The following is a 19,514-nucleotide window of genomic DNA, read 5'->3' as shown; positions in this document are numbered from 1 at the left end:
TGTGTGTGGCCTGGGGGGGGGGGGGGGGGGAGGAAGAAGAGGGAGAAAAGTCAAAGAAGAGAGGGTTACTCACCCTCTGCAATAACTGACATTCTTCGAGATGGGTGTCCCTGTGGGTGCTCTACCTTAGGTGTTTTGGTGCCACAGCATGCCTGGCCAGGAGATTTTAGTAGCAATGGCTTTGACAGCTAGCTCGCACGTATGCAAAAGCGCTACACATGCTAGGTGCCCAATGTACATGCACAAGGTACAATCTCCTCAGTTCTTTCTCTGCTCCAGAAAGTATGGAAATAACTGAAGCAGAGGAGAGGAAGGGTGGGTGGTGGAGCACCCACAGGGACACCCATCTTGAAGAACGGCAGTTACTGCAGACGGTGAGTAACCCTCTTTTCTTTGAGGAGTGTCCCTGTGGGTGCTCCACGTTAGGTGATTATAAGCAGTCTATCCACTGGAGGTGGGAGCTTCGGATAGGCTGTTGATGTTGCCATGGTCCTGGTCGAATGTGCAGAAAGTTGTGCAGGTGGTCCTTTAGCAAAGGTTGAATATGCTATTCTTATGCATTCTACTATCCATTTTGAGATCCTTTGGGAAGAGATCCTCTGGGGAGTTGCTGGGATTGTTCAGTGGTTGACACGAATAGCCTGTTGGTTTTCCAAATTTCTTTGGTTCTTTCCAGGTAAAATGCAATGGCCCTCCGTAAATCAAGGGTGTGGAGTGTGGCCTGTGTTTCGTTGGCATGAAGTTTGGGGGAAAAGACTGGTAAGTTAACAGGTTCATTACAGTGGAAAGGAGAGGGCACCTTATGCAGGAACCTACCTTGTAGGACTACCTTGTTCTTGTGGAAGGTGGAGAAAGGTGAGTTAGCAAAATTGCAGCTCTCCTGGCAGATGTTTTTGCCACTAGTAGAGCCACCTTCACAGAAAGGTGACGCATAGAGCAGGTCGTCATAGGATCAACTGTTTACAAGTTAAGGCGGTCAGAACCAAACTGAGGTCTCAGGCGGGAGCTGGAGGTTTGATTCATGGATAGATGTTCTGCAAATCCTTGAGAAACTTTTTGGTTGTGGGATGTGTAAATAGCGACTTGCTGTCTATTTGCTGATGTAAAGTGGTTATGGCGGAGAGGTGGACCTTCAGTGAACTGAGGGAAAGTCCTGAGTGTTTTAGTTCCATTATGTATTGCAGGGTTGTAGGGAATGGAGCGGAAGATGGGTCAAGATGGTGGAGATGAGACCAGGTGGAGAATCAGCGCCACTTGTACAGGTAAGTTTTGAGAGTGAATGTTTTCTGACTGCTAAGGAGGATCTGTTGGACTTCATCTGTGCATTCTGTTTCTAGAGAAGTGAGCCATTCAAGGATCAGGGTGTGCAGATGAGGATGCTGAAGGCGACCATGACATTGAATGAGGAGATGGGGAAGCCATGGGAGATGCCGTGGGCAATAGGCTGATATTTGCAGTAGGTAGGTATACAATGTTTGTCTCAGCTAGTCTGGTGCTATCAGAATGACATTGGCATTGTCTAAGCGCACCTTGGTGACTACTTGATGGAGAAGCGGTATGGGGGGAAAGCGTATAGTAGGGCTGTCCCTCAGTGTATCATGAACGCATCCCCTAGGGATTGTGTTCCAATGCCCACATGCAAACAGTAGTGTGGACACTTTTTGTTGGCATTGGTGGCAAACAAGTTGATCTGTGTGAAACCCCATTGTGTAAAGATCTTATGCAAGATGGTGGGATCTAACTCCCATTCATGGTTTACAGGGAAGTTCCTGCTGAGATTGTCTGCAGTTATATTGTCTTTGCCAGGGAGATGTGAGGCAATTAACATTATATTGTGAGCACTGCACTAAGTCCATAACTGGACTGCCTCTCTGCAGAGGGGGTAGGACTTCGCCCCTCCCTGCCTGTTTATGTAGAACATTGCAGCTTGGGTGTTGGCAAAGATCTGCACTGTGGAGTTGGAAATACAGTTCACAAAATTCTGGCAGGCATAGTATACCACTCGGAGTTCGAGCACATTGATGTGCATCGTAGTCTCTGTGTGAGACCACTGTACTTGTGTGGTGAGGGTACCCAGGTGAGTTCCCCATCCCTGTTGGGATGTGTCTGTGCTGATGGTGAACGATGGGGGGCTTGCCTGTGGAAGGGGATCCCAGCGCACACATTTTGCCTTTGTGACTACCATTGGAGGGAGTGTCTGACCAGGTTCGGAAGGGAGACCAGTTTGTGAAGGCTGTGTATCCAAGCCCTGTATGCTATGCTCAGCCAGTGTTGTAGAGGCCTCATTTGTAATCTGGCCTGTGGGACAACTGTTCATATGGCCTAGTAGCTGGAGTTATGCCCTAGCAGGAAGTTGTGGGGCTGTGGTGTGAAGCTGGAATACTAGATGTAGTATTGCAAGGAACCTCTGATGGAGTAAGGATACAATCAAGTTGAGCTCCTATAAACTCTAGGAATTGGGTTGGCTGGAGCTGGCATTTGGATAAGTTGATTTATAGGCCAAGTACATGGAACAGCACCATAGTGGACATGACTCAGTCTTGATATGGGTAGATTGACACTCCCTATCTTCACAGGTGGACCGCCACAACTGCCAAGACCTGAGAAAAAAACCTCGGCACCATGGAAAGGCCAAAAGGTAGTACTGTATACTGGAAATGTTGCCCCCCTGCTGTGAATCTTAGGTACCTCCTGTGCGCAGGATGTATGGACACATGGAAGTACGCGTCTTGAAGGTTGAGAGTTGCCAGCCAGTCATTTTTGTTAAGGGAGGGTATGATGGTGAAGAGGGTAACCATCTTGAAGCACTGGTACAGCACATATCTGTTGAGAGCTCTGAGATCGAGAATGGGTCTCCAGCCCCCTAAATTCTCTGAGGGGAAATATCTGGAGTAGAAGCCGGTGTTTTGATATTATTCTGGAATCCTTTCCACTGCATTGATATGGAGCAAGTGTTCGATCTCTTGACACAGAACAGTCTCGTGAGATGGGTCCCTGAAGAGGGACGGAGTGGGTGATTGGGTTTTGGTAGGAGATAGGAAGGGGAGATGCAGTATCCAAACTTTATCACATCCAGAACCCATTCGTCCGATGTTACGAGGCACCACTGATGGTAAAATGGCGTTAATCTGTGATTGGATATTAGAGTGATCAGAGGCTCAGGCGAGGGAAGACAAATCTGATGGTTCTTGACCAGACCTTCAAAATGTTTGCCTAGAGTTAGAGGACTGAGATGGAGTGGGTTTGTCGGCAGGCTGTCACCTTCTCGCCTGACGCTGGCACTTTCTAGGGTTGTATTGTCTTTCAGAATGACCAAAGAGGGAAAGTCTGTATCTTTGAACGTAAGATTTGTTTTGTTTCGTTTTGGTGCAGGAACCTGGATGCCCAATGTTCTAAGCGTGGCCCTGGAGTCTTTGAGGGAATGTAAAGAAGCAACTGAGCCATCAGCAAAGAGCTTCGGATTCTCGAACGGAAAGTCTTCCATCTTTGTCTGGACCTCCTTAGGGAAACCAGAGAGGTGGAGCCAGGAGGATCTTCCCATCACCACAGAGATGGCCAAAGCTTGTGAAGCTGTGTCAGCTGAGTCCAGAGCATCTTAGAGGGCTGTTTTGGCTATCAAGAGACCCTTCTTAGTGTTTGCTCTCATTTGTTCTATTTTTTCCTCTGGGAGGAATTGAATAAAGTCTGAAATTTGCTGAAAAATGTGGTGAGTGTATTTTGCCAGCATAGTGGTGTAATTAGCAATATGTAGCTGGAGGGAGGCAGAGAAGTATGACCGTTTGCCCATAATATCCAAACGTTTTCACTCTATCAGGAGGGGCAGATTTAGCAATGTTTTGCTTGCTTCTTTGATTCACTGCCTCAATTACTATGGAGTTGAGGAACAGATGTGAAAATAAAAACTCGCATCCTGAGGAGTGATGTAACATTTCCTATCCACTTGCTTGCCCACTGGGTGAATAGTGGCAGGTGTTTGCCAAAGTTTCTTGGCTGGATCCATGAGGGGAGGTTCCATGGGGATAGCAGGCTTTGTGAATGGAGGGGTATGGAGGATGCTTGTAAGTTTATGCTGGGTCTCTGGCAGTGTGGTTGAGACCTCGAAGACCTTAGCTACCCTCTTAGGTCTTGGAATACCTTTAAATCATCCCCAGATAGAGCTTGCGAAGGCATGAGTGTGTCCCCTGGGGAGGAAAGAGAGATCTGGGTAAGTAGGTGAGAGGAGGTAGTGGATTCCTTGTCACTCAGTGGCCCATCAAAATCTGTCTGGTCCTCTGAAATGTCAAGGGATACAGTGGATGTAGGCCTTGACCGGAGCTGGGCAACATGGAGATGCTGCTGCTGCTGCTACAGCTACAGAGCCCTGTAAGGTGCCCACTAGGGCCATGTGGGGGCATTGGCATAGGTGGTGGTAGCCAATATTCAGGTTGCCACTGTGGTAAGGCCATTTGTGAGCAAGGGAATTTGCACCTCAGCATAGAGTGTCTAGGAGGAGTTGAGGTCATTATGGAGACCTGATCTGCCTCACCGGAGAATGGAGGAATGGAAGTGCCAGACATGGACTGGAGAAAGCCTCAGAATGCGGGGAGGAATCAGTGCCCAATAAGGGTGTCGCGGGCACTGAAGAAATCATAGAATCATCCGTGGATGTATAAGGTCAAAAGGGACGCACAGGTGGTAAAGAATATTGTGCTAGTGTATGCTTTGGCTTTGCCAGCAGAGGGGATGGCACGGATGCTGGAGGTGGTAACAGCGCCCTGGTCCCTGCGGTGCTTTTATGTACAGCACTGGTCGGTGTCGGTAAGATAGACGATGCTGTTGTAGCCCTGTGCTGTTCAGCTGTGACAGGCTTGGGCTTATCAACATGTTCAGGCACACTGGCCAGATCCTTAGACCCTCGAGGCACTGTGGGTGAACACTGACCCTCTATGCACTTGTCTGGAGCTCCAGCAGGGGACAAAGCTGGATTAGGATTCAAGGATCGCTCTTTCTTGTCTGAAGGGGATTCCCTGTCTGCTGCTGCATGTGCTCTCTTTTGTTTCGCAGAGGCAGAGCTGGCAGCTGAGGCAGGGGGAACTGCCTTGTTCTGACACTGCCGCTGGTGATATTAGCGGGGATGAATGGTGACCAGGGTCCAATGGAGCTTTGGAGGGAGATCAGATTGAACTGAAAACCTTCTGGCTCTCCTAACCCCGGCTGCCAAATTTTCACTGATGATAGTGAACTGCGCTCTATTTGTCCAGACAGTATATGCACTGAGAGTGCTAGTCTGACAGCAAGAATGACAGCCCGTGAGGAAAAAAGAGCATTTAAAAATCAGAGTCCCCGCTTGGGAGAACGCTGCAAAAATTGAGAGAAAAAAATGTTCAAATTTGTGAGGAAAAATAGTCTCTCAGCCATATGTGAGGAGGCTGAGGCAAAAGCTGAGGGAAAGAAAACTCCTCAGCGCATGAGAGGGGAATCCCCTGAAGGGGCATGTGAGGCGCAGAGCATGCACTTGTCTCCGTGTCTAAGGGAGACAGTAGTCTTTTTTTTTTTAAATCGTAAGATTGTTGTAAGAAAGTAATAAAAAGGGTAAGTAAGCAAAAGAAACAAAAAACTAAGGCTAGCTGTCTCAGAGAAAAATCTGAAGTGCGCAGTGTGGGTTCCAACTGGCGTAGGTGGCGGCAGAGAAGGAACTGAGAACGTACCTCGCACATGTGCATTAGCCGCCTAGTGCATATAGCACTTTTGAGCACGTACGAGCTAGTTGTCAAAGCCACTGCTACTGAAATCTTCCAGCCAGGTGCGCTATGGTGCCAAAACACCTAAAGGTGAAGCACCCAGAGGGACACTCCTTGAAGGAGAACAGTTATTTATCCTAAAATAACTCTGGTTCTATATTCTTAACTGTCAGTATAAATCCCACTGTAGGTGACTTATGAGCAATATTCTCCTGAGATGGTGAGACTGAGGAGTAATAGCTCATGAAAAAATAGACAAATTTCAGTACTTCATGTATGAAATATCAAAGGGAACAGAATTTATGCTCTGGCTTATATGATCGTGTTGACAGAGGCATGCAGGGTCTCCTATAAAGCTTCTCTGTGATGGAATGAGATGACTTTTTGTAGCTCATTAGTAGCCCTGAGACAACATGGTAATGATTCAAGTTAGGGCTATCTTGGTCATGTTCTGGGGCCTGTTCTTGATCAGCTAGTTGTTCAGAGATTGTTGTTTCCTTACATGTGCCACTGTCAGGCACATGGTGAATACTCTTGAAATGATAGAGCATATGAAGCACCTAGTAATGGTAATGACTGAATCCTAATGTTAATCTGAAGTACTTCCTGTGGGAAATATGTAAATACATGTCCTGCAAATTAAGAGCCATGAACCAAACTTGAACTTGGTGCGATCAAATAAAACAAGATGAAGGCCCCCTTTCTTCTTTGTACTGAGAAAATATCAAGAGTAGAAGCTTCTTTTCCCAGTACTCCTAATGCACCTCACCTATACCAACAAAGCAATAAGGCCATTTCTTTTGAAAATGATTCTCAAGAGAAAAGTCCCTGAAGATGGAATGTGAAAAGCAGGGGAGAGGTGCGTGGAAAGGAAACTGGATGGCATAGCCGTAGGTGACCATTGTTAGTGGTAGTATCTGATCAGGTCTGATGGAAAGACCATGAAGGCTTCCAAAAGAAATGCTTTGTTGACTATTTGTGGTGCAGCTCTCAAGTGAGTGGTCAAATTTGCTCATGTGTACACAGAGCATTGTGCATGGCTTGAGTGGAAGAGGAGGTGGTTACATGTCATACAGTAATTGGAGATTCTTTAAGATATGTGGTCTGAATTCGTATTCACTCTGGAATATGCATGTTCTCCTTGTGCCCGGATTTGGAGAATTCTGAAAGCAGCATCTAATAAGACTATTAGTATTGATTAATTTGTTAGTTGAGCAGTCAATGGAATTTCCTTCGACTAGTTGATATATATTTCAAAGGCGGAATGTGGCAGTGCTTAAGAGCCCCAGTGGGGGCTCTCGTGCATTTCAAAGCTGGCACATTGCGTGCAGCCTGGGGCCAGCAGGAAGTCCCGCTGAAATGCAAAAGGGCTCTTGGGTACTTCTGCATTTCAAAGCAGAAGTACCCATGTAGAGCCCAGAGTCAGCGGGACTTCCTGCTGGCCCCAGGCTGCATGCGACGTGCCAGCTTTGAAATGTACATGAGTCTCCAGTGAGGGTCAGCTGGTAAGTCCTCAGCTGACCCGGGTTCTGTGGAATTGCCACTACCACTCTGAAGTATACCCTCTTCCCCTCCCTTTGCCGACTCTATCTGATAGAGGCAGCAAGGGCGGGAAGGAAGGGAAGCAAGTATTCGACTCAAATATCTGAGAAGCATTTGTTTATTGGATAGTCAACTAATCTTTAACATCCTTAGGGTCTAGTGGCCTGTACTTACACTCTTGGTCTCCTTGTGCATCTAACCAAGCAGATAAGTGGAGAGGTAGGCCAAGCTTATTACCAATTTCTTCTCTTCAGCAAATCCAAGTAAGGCCCAAAGCACAGGGAAAGGAGGATGGGTAGTGGAATAAAGACCACACACCTAAATTACTATAAGGCAGGTGTTATAATGCAAGAAACCACCTTCTTATTCTTTAAGTGCTGGTATCTGTGCGCTCCACCGTGGGTAAATGATGAACAGTACTCAAGGAGGAGGAAGGTGCAACGAGGCAGGTGGCCAAGCTACAGTGAAGGACCATTGTCCCAAAGGATGTCAGTGGCAGAGTTGTGTACTATAGCATAATGTCTCATGAACATATTGTACATCAAGGGAATAACACCACCCTTACTACCAGATGCATGTGGTTTTAGGAAAAAATGCAGGTATGTAGATTGTTTTATGTGAAACTCCAAAAACCAATTTGGGAATGAATTTATGATGTTGCCATGGTGTACAGTGCTTAGGATATACAGTGCATGACAGAACTTCCACGAGGGCTCTCAATTCATCTATACTTCTCTCAAAGGTAATGATCCCAAAGAATTCAACTTTCACAGATTGAGACATGGAACATGAAGCTAATGGTTCAGATGGAGGCTCAGTAAGAGCAGACAGATTCAAGACTGAATGATGTGGAGGGTTCCTTACTGGTGGAAAAGGTTAAGAGGAAGTTCTCTCATCTTTAGCAGTAACTGACATTCTTTGAGATGAGCATCCCTGTGGGTGCTCCACAGCAGGTGTGAGTGCATCCCAGCACCTGAAAACATGTGGAGATACACCTATCTCAGAGAGCTGGAAGGGACCTTGAGAGTCATCAAGTCTAGTCCCCTGCCCTCACAGCAGGACCAAGTACCATCCTGACAGATTTGCCCCAGATCCCTAATTGGCTCCCTCAAGGGCTGAACTCACAACCTGGGGTTTAGCAGGCCAATGCTCAAACCACTGAACTATCCTCCACCCACCTGCCTCAGATTGGAATCTTCAAAGCAGTGCCTGGGGGAGCTGCACATTAGCAGCAGCAAGACGCACAAGCACCACATGGTGCAACTGTGCATATGTAGGCCATCCTCCCATCAGTTCCTTCTCTACCCACAACCTGGCCTATGGAAAAAAGGTCTTCAAAGTAGAGGGAAGGGAGGGTAGTGGAGCACCCACAGGGATTCTCATCTCGAAGAACATCAGTTACTGCTAAAAGTAAGCAAGCTCCTCTTCAAAAGAAAGATGTCCCTGTGGGTGCTTCACAGCAGGTGACTAGAGGCAGGGAGTTTGGCTCTGGCAGGTAATCTGTAGACAACATGACCTTGGAGACCCTTGTTGAAGAGAAAGGTCCACGAGAAAGCGCATAGTGCTTTGCAAAAGTTTGGTCAGAAGCCCATGTGGCTGTAGCGCATATGTCTTCAAGGGGGACCTTGAGAAGGTAAGCTACAGATGTTGCTATGGCTCTGGTGGAGAGGGCTCAGATGGAAATAGGTGGAATGAGCTGATTGTGATGGTAGCAGAAGGCTATGCAGTCAAAAATCTAATGAGATAGTCTTTGGAAGGATACCTACTACTGTCCTTTTTTGTTTCTGCAATGGACATGAAAAGCCTGGGCAAAACCCTCAAGGATCTTTCTGTGAATGTAAAATGAGAGAGTCCTTCAGATATCAGGTGTATGCATCCTTGCTTCAAAAGTGTTAGCATGAGGTTGAGTACTTCATGAACAATGTATTCCTTCTGACCCTGTACTTGTACTGATAGGCATGTTGATAGGGTGCTTTGAGGGAACGTATTCTCTTTGGGTACGCCAACACAGCAGAGTTGCTTTGAAATAACGTCCTTTATCCCAAAATTATGCTATGCACTGTTTACACAAGAAACCCGTTATTTCAAAAATTAATTTGATATAACAAGCTTCTCACTCCGACTTCCTATAAATCTCATTGTAAGAGGATTAAGGAATTCAGCAGAATAGCAATTTATTTTGAAGTAAGTGCTGTGTAGACGGTGCCAAATTTCAAAATAAGCTATTTCGAAATAAACTACGCAGTTTGTGTACCCTTAAAACACAGAGTGAAATTCAAAGGATGAAAGGAGCTGGAGCTTGAATGTGATCAGATTTGTTGCCAACGAACCAATGATCTAGTTTTCAGCAGGATCTGTGTGGAGGTGTTCTGTTGAAAACCATCTCTTTTGTACTACACAGTAGGCATGACCTGTTGCCTAATGTTTTTCAGCTTAGGCATATGCAAATTTGACACCACTAGGGATGAGTTAGGGATGTAAACGACTAGTCGACAAGCATAAGCTTATCGGATAGCTGACTAGTGATGCAACTAGTTGCTTCCCCCACTTGCTGCCTCTATCCAATGGAGGAAACACAGGGGAAGGGAAAGAGCAGGAGTCAGTGCTAGGGGTGGCCAGCTTAAAAGCTGGTTCCCACCAGCACTGTCTCTGCAGGGGAGGTATAGGCACAGCAGAAACTGGTGTGAGCGGGGACTGAAGCAGTCTCCGCTAGCACCACTTCTGCTGCGATTCTGCTTTTGAAATGTACAAGAGCCCTGCCAGGTGTCCTTACAGACTAATCAAATAGTCGATGGAAATCCTATCAATTATTAGATTAGTTAATTACTCTAAAATTTAACATCCCTAGTCTGACTAGGGACTGGGAATGGCTTGCTCAGTACAAAAAATAAGATTCCCCTTTAGTTATTCTCATCTTCTTGTCAACTGTTAGAATTGGGTCACATTCACCCTGATTGAATAAGCCTCATATTAGCCTCATTAACACTGATGTAACGTTCACATCTATGTATAAATCCCTTCCAAACTGAAGATTCCACTTCATGCATCTGAAGTGATCTGCAGCCCACACAAGCTTATGCTCTAATAAAATTTCTTAGTGTTTGAAGTACCACAGGACTCCTCGTTGTTTTTACTGAAACAGACTTACATGGCCACCTCTCTGAAAAGTGGCCATAGTGGATCCAAAAGGCAGTCTCCCCTCTGATACAGATGATACTGTAAGATCCCTGGAGATCAAATTTTGTGAATATGCAGGTAGCCCCCATTCAGTCCAACAACTTGGCTACCAGGAGTAAAATGTAATGGAACCAAATTATCTGATTTAGGGCGTGGTAGTCAATGCAGAGATGGATGCTATCATCCTGTTTTATGAAAAGGAACAGGGCTATGGCTGATGAATTTGCAGTTTGTTAGTCTTGGCTGTGCTGTTAGCAGAATTCTGCTGAGAAGATGGCTTTCTGTTCTCATCAGTGAATGAGGTCATAAAAGTTCAGCCAGGCGATGCCAAGGATCAGGGCGGGGAATGAGAGGGAATGGATCAGGCCAAACTGTATTATTTCTCTGTGTCCCTGAATAATGGCATCCAAGGGGACAGTCGTCTCATCCACAACTGGATCTGGTGGGAACTGCCAACAATTTGGATCATGTCAGGTCTGGCTTTACTTAGCAAGAGAATCTATAGGGACTGAGCTGCAGCTGCATCCATGAAATTTTCTGCAGTTCCTGAATCAATCTGTTGGAGGGGAATCTATTAGAGGTCCCACAGGATATGAAGCTGGATATGCACCTGCAAATGAAGTCCAGGTTCACCACAGCATAAGCATGATGGTGCCATTTCTTTTCTTCAAGAAAGAGTCACCAATGAACCAGATGATCATGCACTGGTTCCCTGGGCAACACAGAAACTGGGATCCTAGTTCATGGTAAGTGACATTGCAAGCAATCTCCTTTCTTCTTTCTTTGTTTTTACAGCTGATTACATATGCAGATGGGGAAGTCCACAAAGGCATCTAAGGCCTCTTGGTGTCTAAGAGGGGCCAGTGCATTTTTAATTTATTCCTGCCAGCCTCATTAGAACCGATACAGTTATGTTGCTTCATTCCACCCCGTATCCATTGTGATGCACCAGAAGCATGCTGCACAGGAGGCCATTGAGTCTTGCCCTTTGCCAGAGTCCCCTGTGGGTGACTTCAGCTGTTTGCACTAGGTGCAGGTCAAAGATGGCTGATAGTGAATGGAGAAAAACATCCCAGTCAGAAGGCACAAGGCTATGGCCTTCCAGGAAGAGGGAGGGTCATCTGATGTCAGCAGGCAGATTACCAAGGCCACCTTGGTCTGGTCAGAGACATAGATTTGGGGATGCAGCAGAAACAGAAGGTGGCATTGGTTCATAAAGCCCTGGAACAGCTGGTAGTTCTGATATTGTCCAATGGACCCCCCTCCGCCCTTTTATTTTTTAGGGCAAAGCACTGCATATAGTGTTCAAAGCACAGTATTCGCAGGGCTGAACTGCCTGAATTGCAGCTGCTGGCTATCCAAGGTCAGCTATGCAACTTGAGCCTGAAGTGCTAGATTATCCACCTGGTGGTGGAAGGCCTATTTAGGAAAATCCAATGCTCTTAAGGGCTATAATGGTGCCCGTGGATCCATCCTTCTTACACCAATCTCAGCCTCTCAGGATAACTAATCTGAGCAAGCTGTTATGGCTGTGTCATTGGCAGGCAGAGTCCGTAGTCTCAGGACACTTGGAGGTCAGAAGCAGGAGACAAATTGGTTCCTGACTTGTGGTTCTGGTCTCCAAAGTCAGGCAAGGTCAGGATACTAGGTGGAAAGAGGCAGGAGACAAACTGGAGATCAGAAACACAAATCAGGTGCCAAGAGTCATGCTGGGTCAGGATGCCAGGAAAATCAAGCCAAGGAGAAGTAGGAAGCACAATTTTCCAAACAGGGTAGTGTCCAGTTGCTTGAACAACTTCCCTTTCCTGCTGCTGGCTTAAGTAGTCTGAAGGTCAATCAGATGCTCTGTGACTCCACCCATGAGATCTCAGGAGCAGAGCCTCGAACTGGGGCTAGGCTTCATAAGTCTCAAGTAAGCGACCATCAGCAGCCTGCTATATAGAGGACTAGAGCGCTCCTTTATAGCTGTCCTTATAAATCCTGTAGATTCAGGTTTGAAACTTGTGGATCATGACACGTGCACTGATTGCTGCTGGGGGGACTTGTACAGAACTGATGGAAAGGTCAGTATTTTTTTTTTTTGAGACAGAGAGAGAGAGAGAGAGAGAGAGATCCAAAATAGAAAAAATAACCACTGACTGACTCTTCTAGATGCAGAATGTTTCCACATGGCTAAATAGAATTTCACTAGGAATTCCTTTCTACTTTCATAGAATCATAGAATACTAGAACTGGAAGGGACCTTGAGAGGTCATCGAGTCCAGTCCCTTGCCCTCATGGCAAGACCAAGCACCATCTAGACCAGTGTTTAAATTTTTTAAGACAGAGGAACACCAAACATTTTTTTTTTAATGGGGAACACCAAGGATTCCCTCCCCCCCCAACAAAAAGGAAGCTTGCCCCCTTTAAGGATGGCCATTTGAGCTCTGTTCTCTCCACATATGATGACCATATTTTCTGAACCAAAATTAGGGACACATTACCTACAGCACCGACCTCTGTTTACTATGCCCCTAACTCTCGGGGTCAATATGGACACATGACCAGAAGTAAAAGTAACCCTCCTCTAAGAACTTTTCCCACCATCCTCCTACCCATAAGGGATGAGTTTGGCCGTCACTGAACCCTCTCTCCTTTGGTGCTAGTCTCTCCCCTGCTTCACTCCCAGAATCCCCTGGCACCTACACCTTCCCTTACCCCTGTACCCTCCTGGTGCTTCCTCCTTCCCTCACTGCCTCTGTCCCCTTGCCCTCTTTCTTCCTGATGCCCATACCCTCGCCACCCTCTACCACAGTTCCTCTTATGTCCCTCTGTGCCCTCACACATGACTTGCTCAATCCCTGCTTTCCTCATGCCCACCCCTCTTTTCAACCATTCTCCCAGCACCTCTCCCTCCCCTTGCTTTCTCTTGCCCCCAATTCCCTTTCCCTCCCCTCTCCCAGCATCACCCTGTCCCTTCCACCCTCCCACCCCCATTGACACCTCCCCTCCTTCCTCCTGCCCTTTTCCGCATTGACTCCACTTGGCCCCCTAGCATTTGTCTCTCCTCCACCCTGTCCATGGGTGCCTTCCCCTTTCTTCTCCCGCCCTGCTCCCACCCAGCACAAGCCCCTTCCTCTCCTACCCTGCTTCCCCCTAGTTCTCCCTGATCCCCTCCCCCACCTTTTGCCTTCCAGTTTACAGGGCTGGAGTCTGTGGTTGGCCCCAGAAATCCCCGCAGCCCTGGCCCCAGTTGCTTCCAAGGCAAGACCGCTGGCCAGGCCTGGAGCTGGGACACTAGCAGTGCTAATGTTAGTGCCACATTCCAGTCCCCACACCAGCTTTGGCTCCCATTAGGAGAAATGCGGGGGAGCGAGCGGGTCTGTGTACTGCCCAGCGGAGTGGGAAGGGGCGGGCAGAGAAAGGGCTGTGCACAGAACACACCGGCAAAGCCTGAACATACCCCACTGTGCAGCACTCCAGCTGAGCTCTATGCGGTCTCTGCCGGCAGCTTCCAAGAGCATCTCACTAGCTCCAACCAGTGCCCCTCCCCATCCGGCAGCAGTAGCAGCCATCCGTGGATGGAGGAGGCCAGGCTGGCGGCACACGACGGAGGCAGTCCCGCAGCAGGAGGGAAGGGCCATGCGGTGGGAGGAGGGGCTTGTCAGACAGCGGCGTGTGCTGCATGGGAGCTTGAAGCTCTGGACACTGAAGCAAAGGGAGTGACTTACGTGCTGGGTGAAGGTAGGGAGTTGCTGCTGTGCCGTGCTAGTGCTGGGTGTCTTTAAATCTGGGACTGTCCCCCCCCAAAAAAGGGACGTATGGTCACCATATTCCCCTGGCACACCGGTGTGCCACAGAACACAGTTTAAGAAATGCTGATCTAAACCATCCCTGATAGATGTCTATCTAACCTGCTCTTAAATATCTTCAGAGATGGAGATTCCACAACCTCCTTAGTCAATTTATTCCAGTGTTAAACCACCCTGACAGGAAGTTTTTCCTAAGTTCCAACCTAAACCTCCCTTTCTGCAGTTTTAGCCATTGCTTCTTGTCCTATTCTCAGAGGCGAAGGAGAACAATTTCCACCTTGTGACACTCTTATGTACTTGAAAACTGCTATCATGTCTTCTCCCAATCTTCTCTTTTCCAAACTAAACAAGCCCAATTCTTTCAGTCTTCCCTCATAGCTCATGTTCTCTAGACCTTTAATCATCCTTCCTGGTCTTCTCTGGACCTTCTCCAATTTCTCCACATCTTTCTTGAAATGAAGTGGACACAATACTCCAATTGAGGCCTAATCAGTGCAGAGTAGAGCAGAAGAATGACTTCTCGTGTCTTGCTCACACACAGTGTCACACTGACTCATATTTAGCTTGTGGTCCACTATGAACCCTAGATCCCATCCCTTTCTGCAGTACTCCTTCTAGACAGTCGCTTCCCATTCTGCGTGTGTGAAACTGATTGTTCCTTCCTAAGTGGAGTACTTTGCATTTGTCCTTATTAAACTTCATCCTATTTACCTCAGACTATTTCTCCAATTTGTCCAGATTATTTTGAATTATGACCCTATCCTCCAAAGCACTTGCAATCCCTCCCAGCTTGGTATCATCTGCAAACTTAATAAGCATACTCTCTATGCCAATATCTTAATTGTTGATGAGGATACTGAACAGAACCGGTCCCAAAAAAGACCCCTGTGGAAACCCACTTGTTTCTTTTCCAGCAGGATTGTGAACCATTAATAATTACTCTCTGAGAACAGTCATCCAGCCAGTTATGCACCCACGTTATAGTAGCCCCATCTAAATTGTATTTGCCTAGCTTATTGATAAGATCATTGGAAACTGTATCAAATGCCTTACTAAAGTCTAGATATACCACGTCCACCGCTTCTCCATTATCCACAAGACTTATTATCCTGTCAAAGAAAGCTATCAGATTGGTTTGATTTATTCTTTACAAATCCATGCTGGCTGTTACCAATCACCTTATTTTCTTCCAGATGTTTGCAGATGAATTCCTTAATTACTTGCTCCATTATCTTTCCTGGCATAGAAGTTCAACTGACTGGTCTGTAGTTTCTTGGGTTGTTCTTATTTCCTTTTTATAGACAGGCACTATATTTGCCCTTTTCCGGTCTTCTGGAATCTCTCCCGTCTTCCATGATTTTTTAAACATGAGAGCTAAAGGCTCAGATATCTTCTCTATCAGCTCTTTGAGTATTCTAGGATGCATTTCATCTGGTTCTGGTGACTTGCAGACATCTAACTTTTCTAGGTAATTTTTAACTTGTTTTTTTTTTTCCTTTTCATCTTCTAAAACTACCCCTTTCTCACTTGCATTCACTATGTCAGGCATTCATTCCTCATCAGACTTCTTGGTGAAGACTGAAGCAAAGAAGTCATTAAGCACCTCTGCTATTTCCAAGTTTCTTGTTATTGTTTCTCCCTCCTCACTGAGGAATGGGCCTATCCTGTCCATGGTCTTCCTCTTGCTTCTAATATATTTATAGAATGTCTTCGTGTTACCCTTTATGTCTCTAGCTAGTTTGTGGTTGTTTTGTGCCTTTGTCTTTCTAACCTTGCCCCTGCAGACCTGTATTGTTTGATTATATTCATCCTTTGTAATTTGACCTAATTTCTACTTTTTATATGATTCCTTTTTGATTTTTAGATCATGTCCTTAATAATATTCCTTTGAAAAACTGCCAAGTCTCTTCAGTTGTTTTTCCTCTTAGTCTTGCTTCCCATGGGACCTTACCTACCAGCTCTCTGAGTTTACCAAAATCTGCCTTCCTGAAATTCATTTTCTCTGTTTTCCTGTTCTCTCTTTTACCATTCCTCAGAATCATGAGCTCTATGATTTCATGATCACTTTCACCCAAGCGGTCTTCCACTTTCAAATTCTGAATCAATTCCTCCCTATTCATTAAAATCAAATTTAGAACAGCTTCCCCTCATTAGCTTTTTCAACCGTCTGAAATAAAAAGTTGTCTTCAACTACCCAGACATGTTGGGAAACTAACACAGCGGGGCACAGGCTATCCCATAAGTTCTTGGACTGCATTGAAGTCCCCCCATCATCACCAAATCCTGCACTTTGGATGATTTTGTTAGTAGTTTAGAAAAAGTTTTATCCACTTCATATACCTGGGTAGGAGGTCTGTAGTAGACCCTTAGCATGACATCACCCTTGTTTTTTACCCCTTTTAATCTAACCCAGAGACTCTCAACATGTCTGTCTCCTACGTCCATCTCCACCTCAGTCCAAGTGTGTATATTTTTAATATACAAGGCGTCACCTTCTCTGTTTACCCCACCTATCCTTCCTGAGTAAGCTGTACCCTTCTATACCAATAGTCTAATAGTTTGTATTATCCCACCAAGTCTCTGTGATACCAACTATGTCATAGTTGTGTTTATTTATTAGGACTTCAAGTTATTCCTGCCCATTACCCATACTTCTTGCATTTGTATATAGGCATCTAAGATACTGATCTGATTTTGACACTCAGTTCTGCCTAGTTCCTCTTTTCCTTGCTATATAGCCCATGTTCCCTCCCATTTCCACCCCAACTCCCTGGTCTCCATGTTTTTCACTTACCTGTGGGCTTTCGTCACCCGCCCCCGTCAAACCTAGTTTAAAGCCCTCCTCACTAAGTTAGCCAAATATGGTCTTCCCTTTCCTCGAAAGGTGAATCCAATCCCTGCTTAGTAGTCCTTCTTGGAATAACATCCCATAGTTGAGGAAGCAGAAGCCAAAGCCCTCCTGGTGACACCATCTTCACAGCCAGGTATTCACCTCCAGGATGCCCCTGTCTCTGCCTAGGCCCCTACCTTTGACAAGAAAGATTGAAGAGAATACCACCTGCACTCCAAACTCCTTCACCCATGCTCCCAGAGCCCTGTAGTCACTCTCCATCTGCTCACGATTACACCTTGCAGTATCATTAGTGCTCACATGGATGAACAGCATGGGGTAGTAGTCAGAGGGCCAGATAATCCTCTACAATGCCACAGTAATGTCTTGGATACGGGCTCCTGGCAGGCAGCATACCTCCCAATATGACATATCAGGGTGACAGATGGGTGCCTCCATCCCCCTCAGAAGAGATTCTCCGATCACCACTATTCTATGTTTCTTCCTTGTAGTGGTTGCAGCAAACCTCCCAGCTGTGGGGGTACAAGGCTTCTCTTCTACTATAGGGGGTGATTCTTTATCTCCCATATCTAGAACAGCATAACAGTTTCCCAGTACTATGGTGGGTAAGCCGAAAGCAGGGGTGACCAGTGTCCCCCCTGAACCATCTCCTCCTCCACCTGTGGTGTGTCAGTGGTCTTTTGTATCATGACAGCTCTCTCAGACTCAGCTGTCTCTACATGAATACTCTCCAGGAATTGCTTGTGAATTTGGATACTCCTCAGCCTAGCCACCTACTCCTGTAGGTCTCCCATCTGCTTCCTGAGAGATTCCACCAGCAGGCACCTTTCACAATGGATGATCCCCCCAACTGGATTTCAATAAGTGGGAATTGCAAGCAACAGTACCTGCAAAACAACAGGATCTAGATAGAGGCATCCCTGGTTAGATGGTCTGTCTTGCTAAAGGCACAGGCTGAGGAGACAGGAGCAGTGCTGGCAGAACTGTTGCGGGTATTTTTAGCCATAGTAGGCCTCCCTCTTAAACTCCTCTGTCTGCAGCACCCTGTCCACTTCGCTCCCCTGGTCACACTGCCTCTGGCTTTTAAAGCCTGCTCACCTAGGTCTGGGCCTACCTCCTCATTAGCCACAGAGGAGAAGGCTGATCCTGAGGGTGATCAAAGGCAATCAAGTGAACAAAGGATCAAACACTCCCAGACACACAATTCCAACTGCCACAATAACAGAAATCACCTGAAATCCAAATCAAAATTCTAACAGTGGAGCAAACTCACTCACATCAAAAGCTAGTACACTCACCTGGCAGCCTGTTCAGCAGCAGAATCTCTTGCTCTCCCTCTTAAACTCCCCTGTCTGCAGCCACCCGTCCACTTTGCTCCCCTGGTCGCTCCGCCTCTGGCTTTTAAACCCTGCTTTTATTAAGGATGATTTGTACAGTATCTGAGCAGGAACACATTAGGATTTACATTCATTCAAAAATCAAGCTGTGCAATGAATTGTTGAAGGGTTGAGATGCTTGATCCTCCCCGTCATAGATCAGGAGATTGGAACAATATTACATTCTGTTTAGAGGATACGCTGACAGCTGTAGAAGGTTTGGTAAGCAACGAGGATGATGGGTGACCTGACACATTTTCTTCAATTATCCAGGAAGGAGTGGTAAAGGAGGACAGGCATAGTTCGTTTAGAGAAGATGGTGGACATCACCTTAAAGAGTGTATCAAGTTATCCAGTGGTCTGCAAAATATCCAGGAGCTTGTGATGATCATCCCAAACCTCTTTTAGGGAGATTGGGACTGCTTCTGCCACCCTATGTAGTGACTCTTAAAACTGTAGTTGTCTGGAAAGGATGGAAATGCTGAGATGATTTCATCAGGAGGAGAAGACTACAACAACCTTGTCTGTAATCGGTGAAAATGGTTCCTCATTTTCCTCTTCAACAAAGATATGAAGATACTCTGAAGATTCCCTCAAAAGGAATGGTAGAGAGATTACTCCCTGGAAAAACTCATGAGGTCTGTATACCTAGTATATAGGATCCCATGTTTTCCAGTATATTGCATCTGGAGAGGTTGCTAAGATCCCCAAGGCAGGGGTACCACCTATCCCATGAGTCATCTCAGATAGGGATGTAAAATCCCATTTAAATTGACTAACCGGTTAAATATCATGTTTAACTGGTTAACTGATTAAAGGGGGGCAGGCTGGAGTGCCTCTGCCTGCAGCACATTCTGGCCTGCCATGGAGAGAAGCTGCTCCGACTGGGCTGGAGCGCCCCTACCCCTGGCAGGCCCCATGGGCTAGAGCAGCCCTGTGCCTGTGGCAGGCAGGAAGTTGTTCCAGCCTCCACCAGTTAACTGGAACCGGTAAACACCATCCATTAAGGGTGATGCTTACTGGTTAACTGGCTAACCATTCACATCCCTAGTGTCAG

At 46.4% G+C, this 19,514-nt stretch overlaps 1 protein-coding gene and 1 long non-coding RNA gene across 13 annotated transcripts in view; one reads left to right on the top strand and one right to left on the bottom strand.

Annotated features, from left to right (window-relative positions):
- The window catches only part of LCORL (ligand dependent nuclear receptor corepressor like), a 164,720-nt gene that overhangs the window by 34,569 nt on the left and 110,637 nt on the right, over window positions 1-19,514 (bottom strand). Inside the window, exon 7 of one of the 12 annotated variants that reach the window (XM_075930678.1) lies at window positions 18,380-19,049. The exons of the other annotated variants lie outside the window; for them this stretch is intronic. The gene's annotated coding sequence lies outside the window, so the exon portion shown is untranslated. Of the gene's footprint in view, window positions 1-18,379; window positions 19,050-19,514 lie in introns of those variants that run through there. 12 annotated transcript variants of the gene reach the window in all.
- LOC142829669 (uncharacterized) lies at window positions 1,131-3,533 on the top strand. The gene is made up of 4 exons (XR_012904357.1): window positions 1,131-1,262; window positions 1,338-1,460; window positions 2,577-2,638; window positions 3,373-3,533. It is a non-coding gene; the product is annotated as an uncharacterized LOC142829669 (long non-coding RNA).

Source organism: Pelodiscus sinensis, chromosome 5 (genome assembly GCF_049634645.1).
Source record: "Pelodiscus sinensis isolate JC-2024 chromosome 5, ASM4963464v1, whole genome shotgun sequence".
Lineage (NCBI taxonomy): Eukaryota > Metazoa > Chordata > Testudines > Trionychidae > Pelodiscus > Pelodiscus sinensis.
Note: the sequence above shows the minus strand (reverse complement) of the source record. Positions and strands in the feature narration are given on the sequence as shown.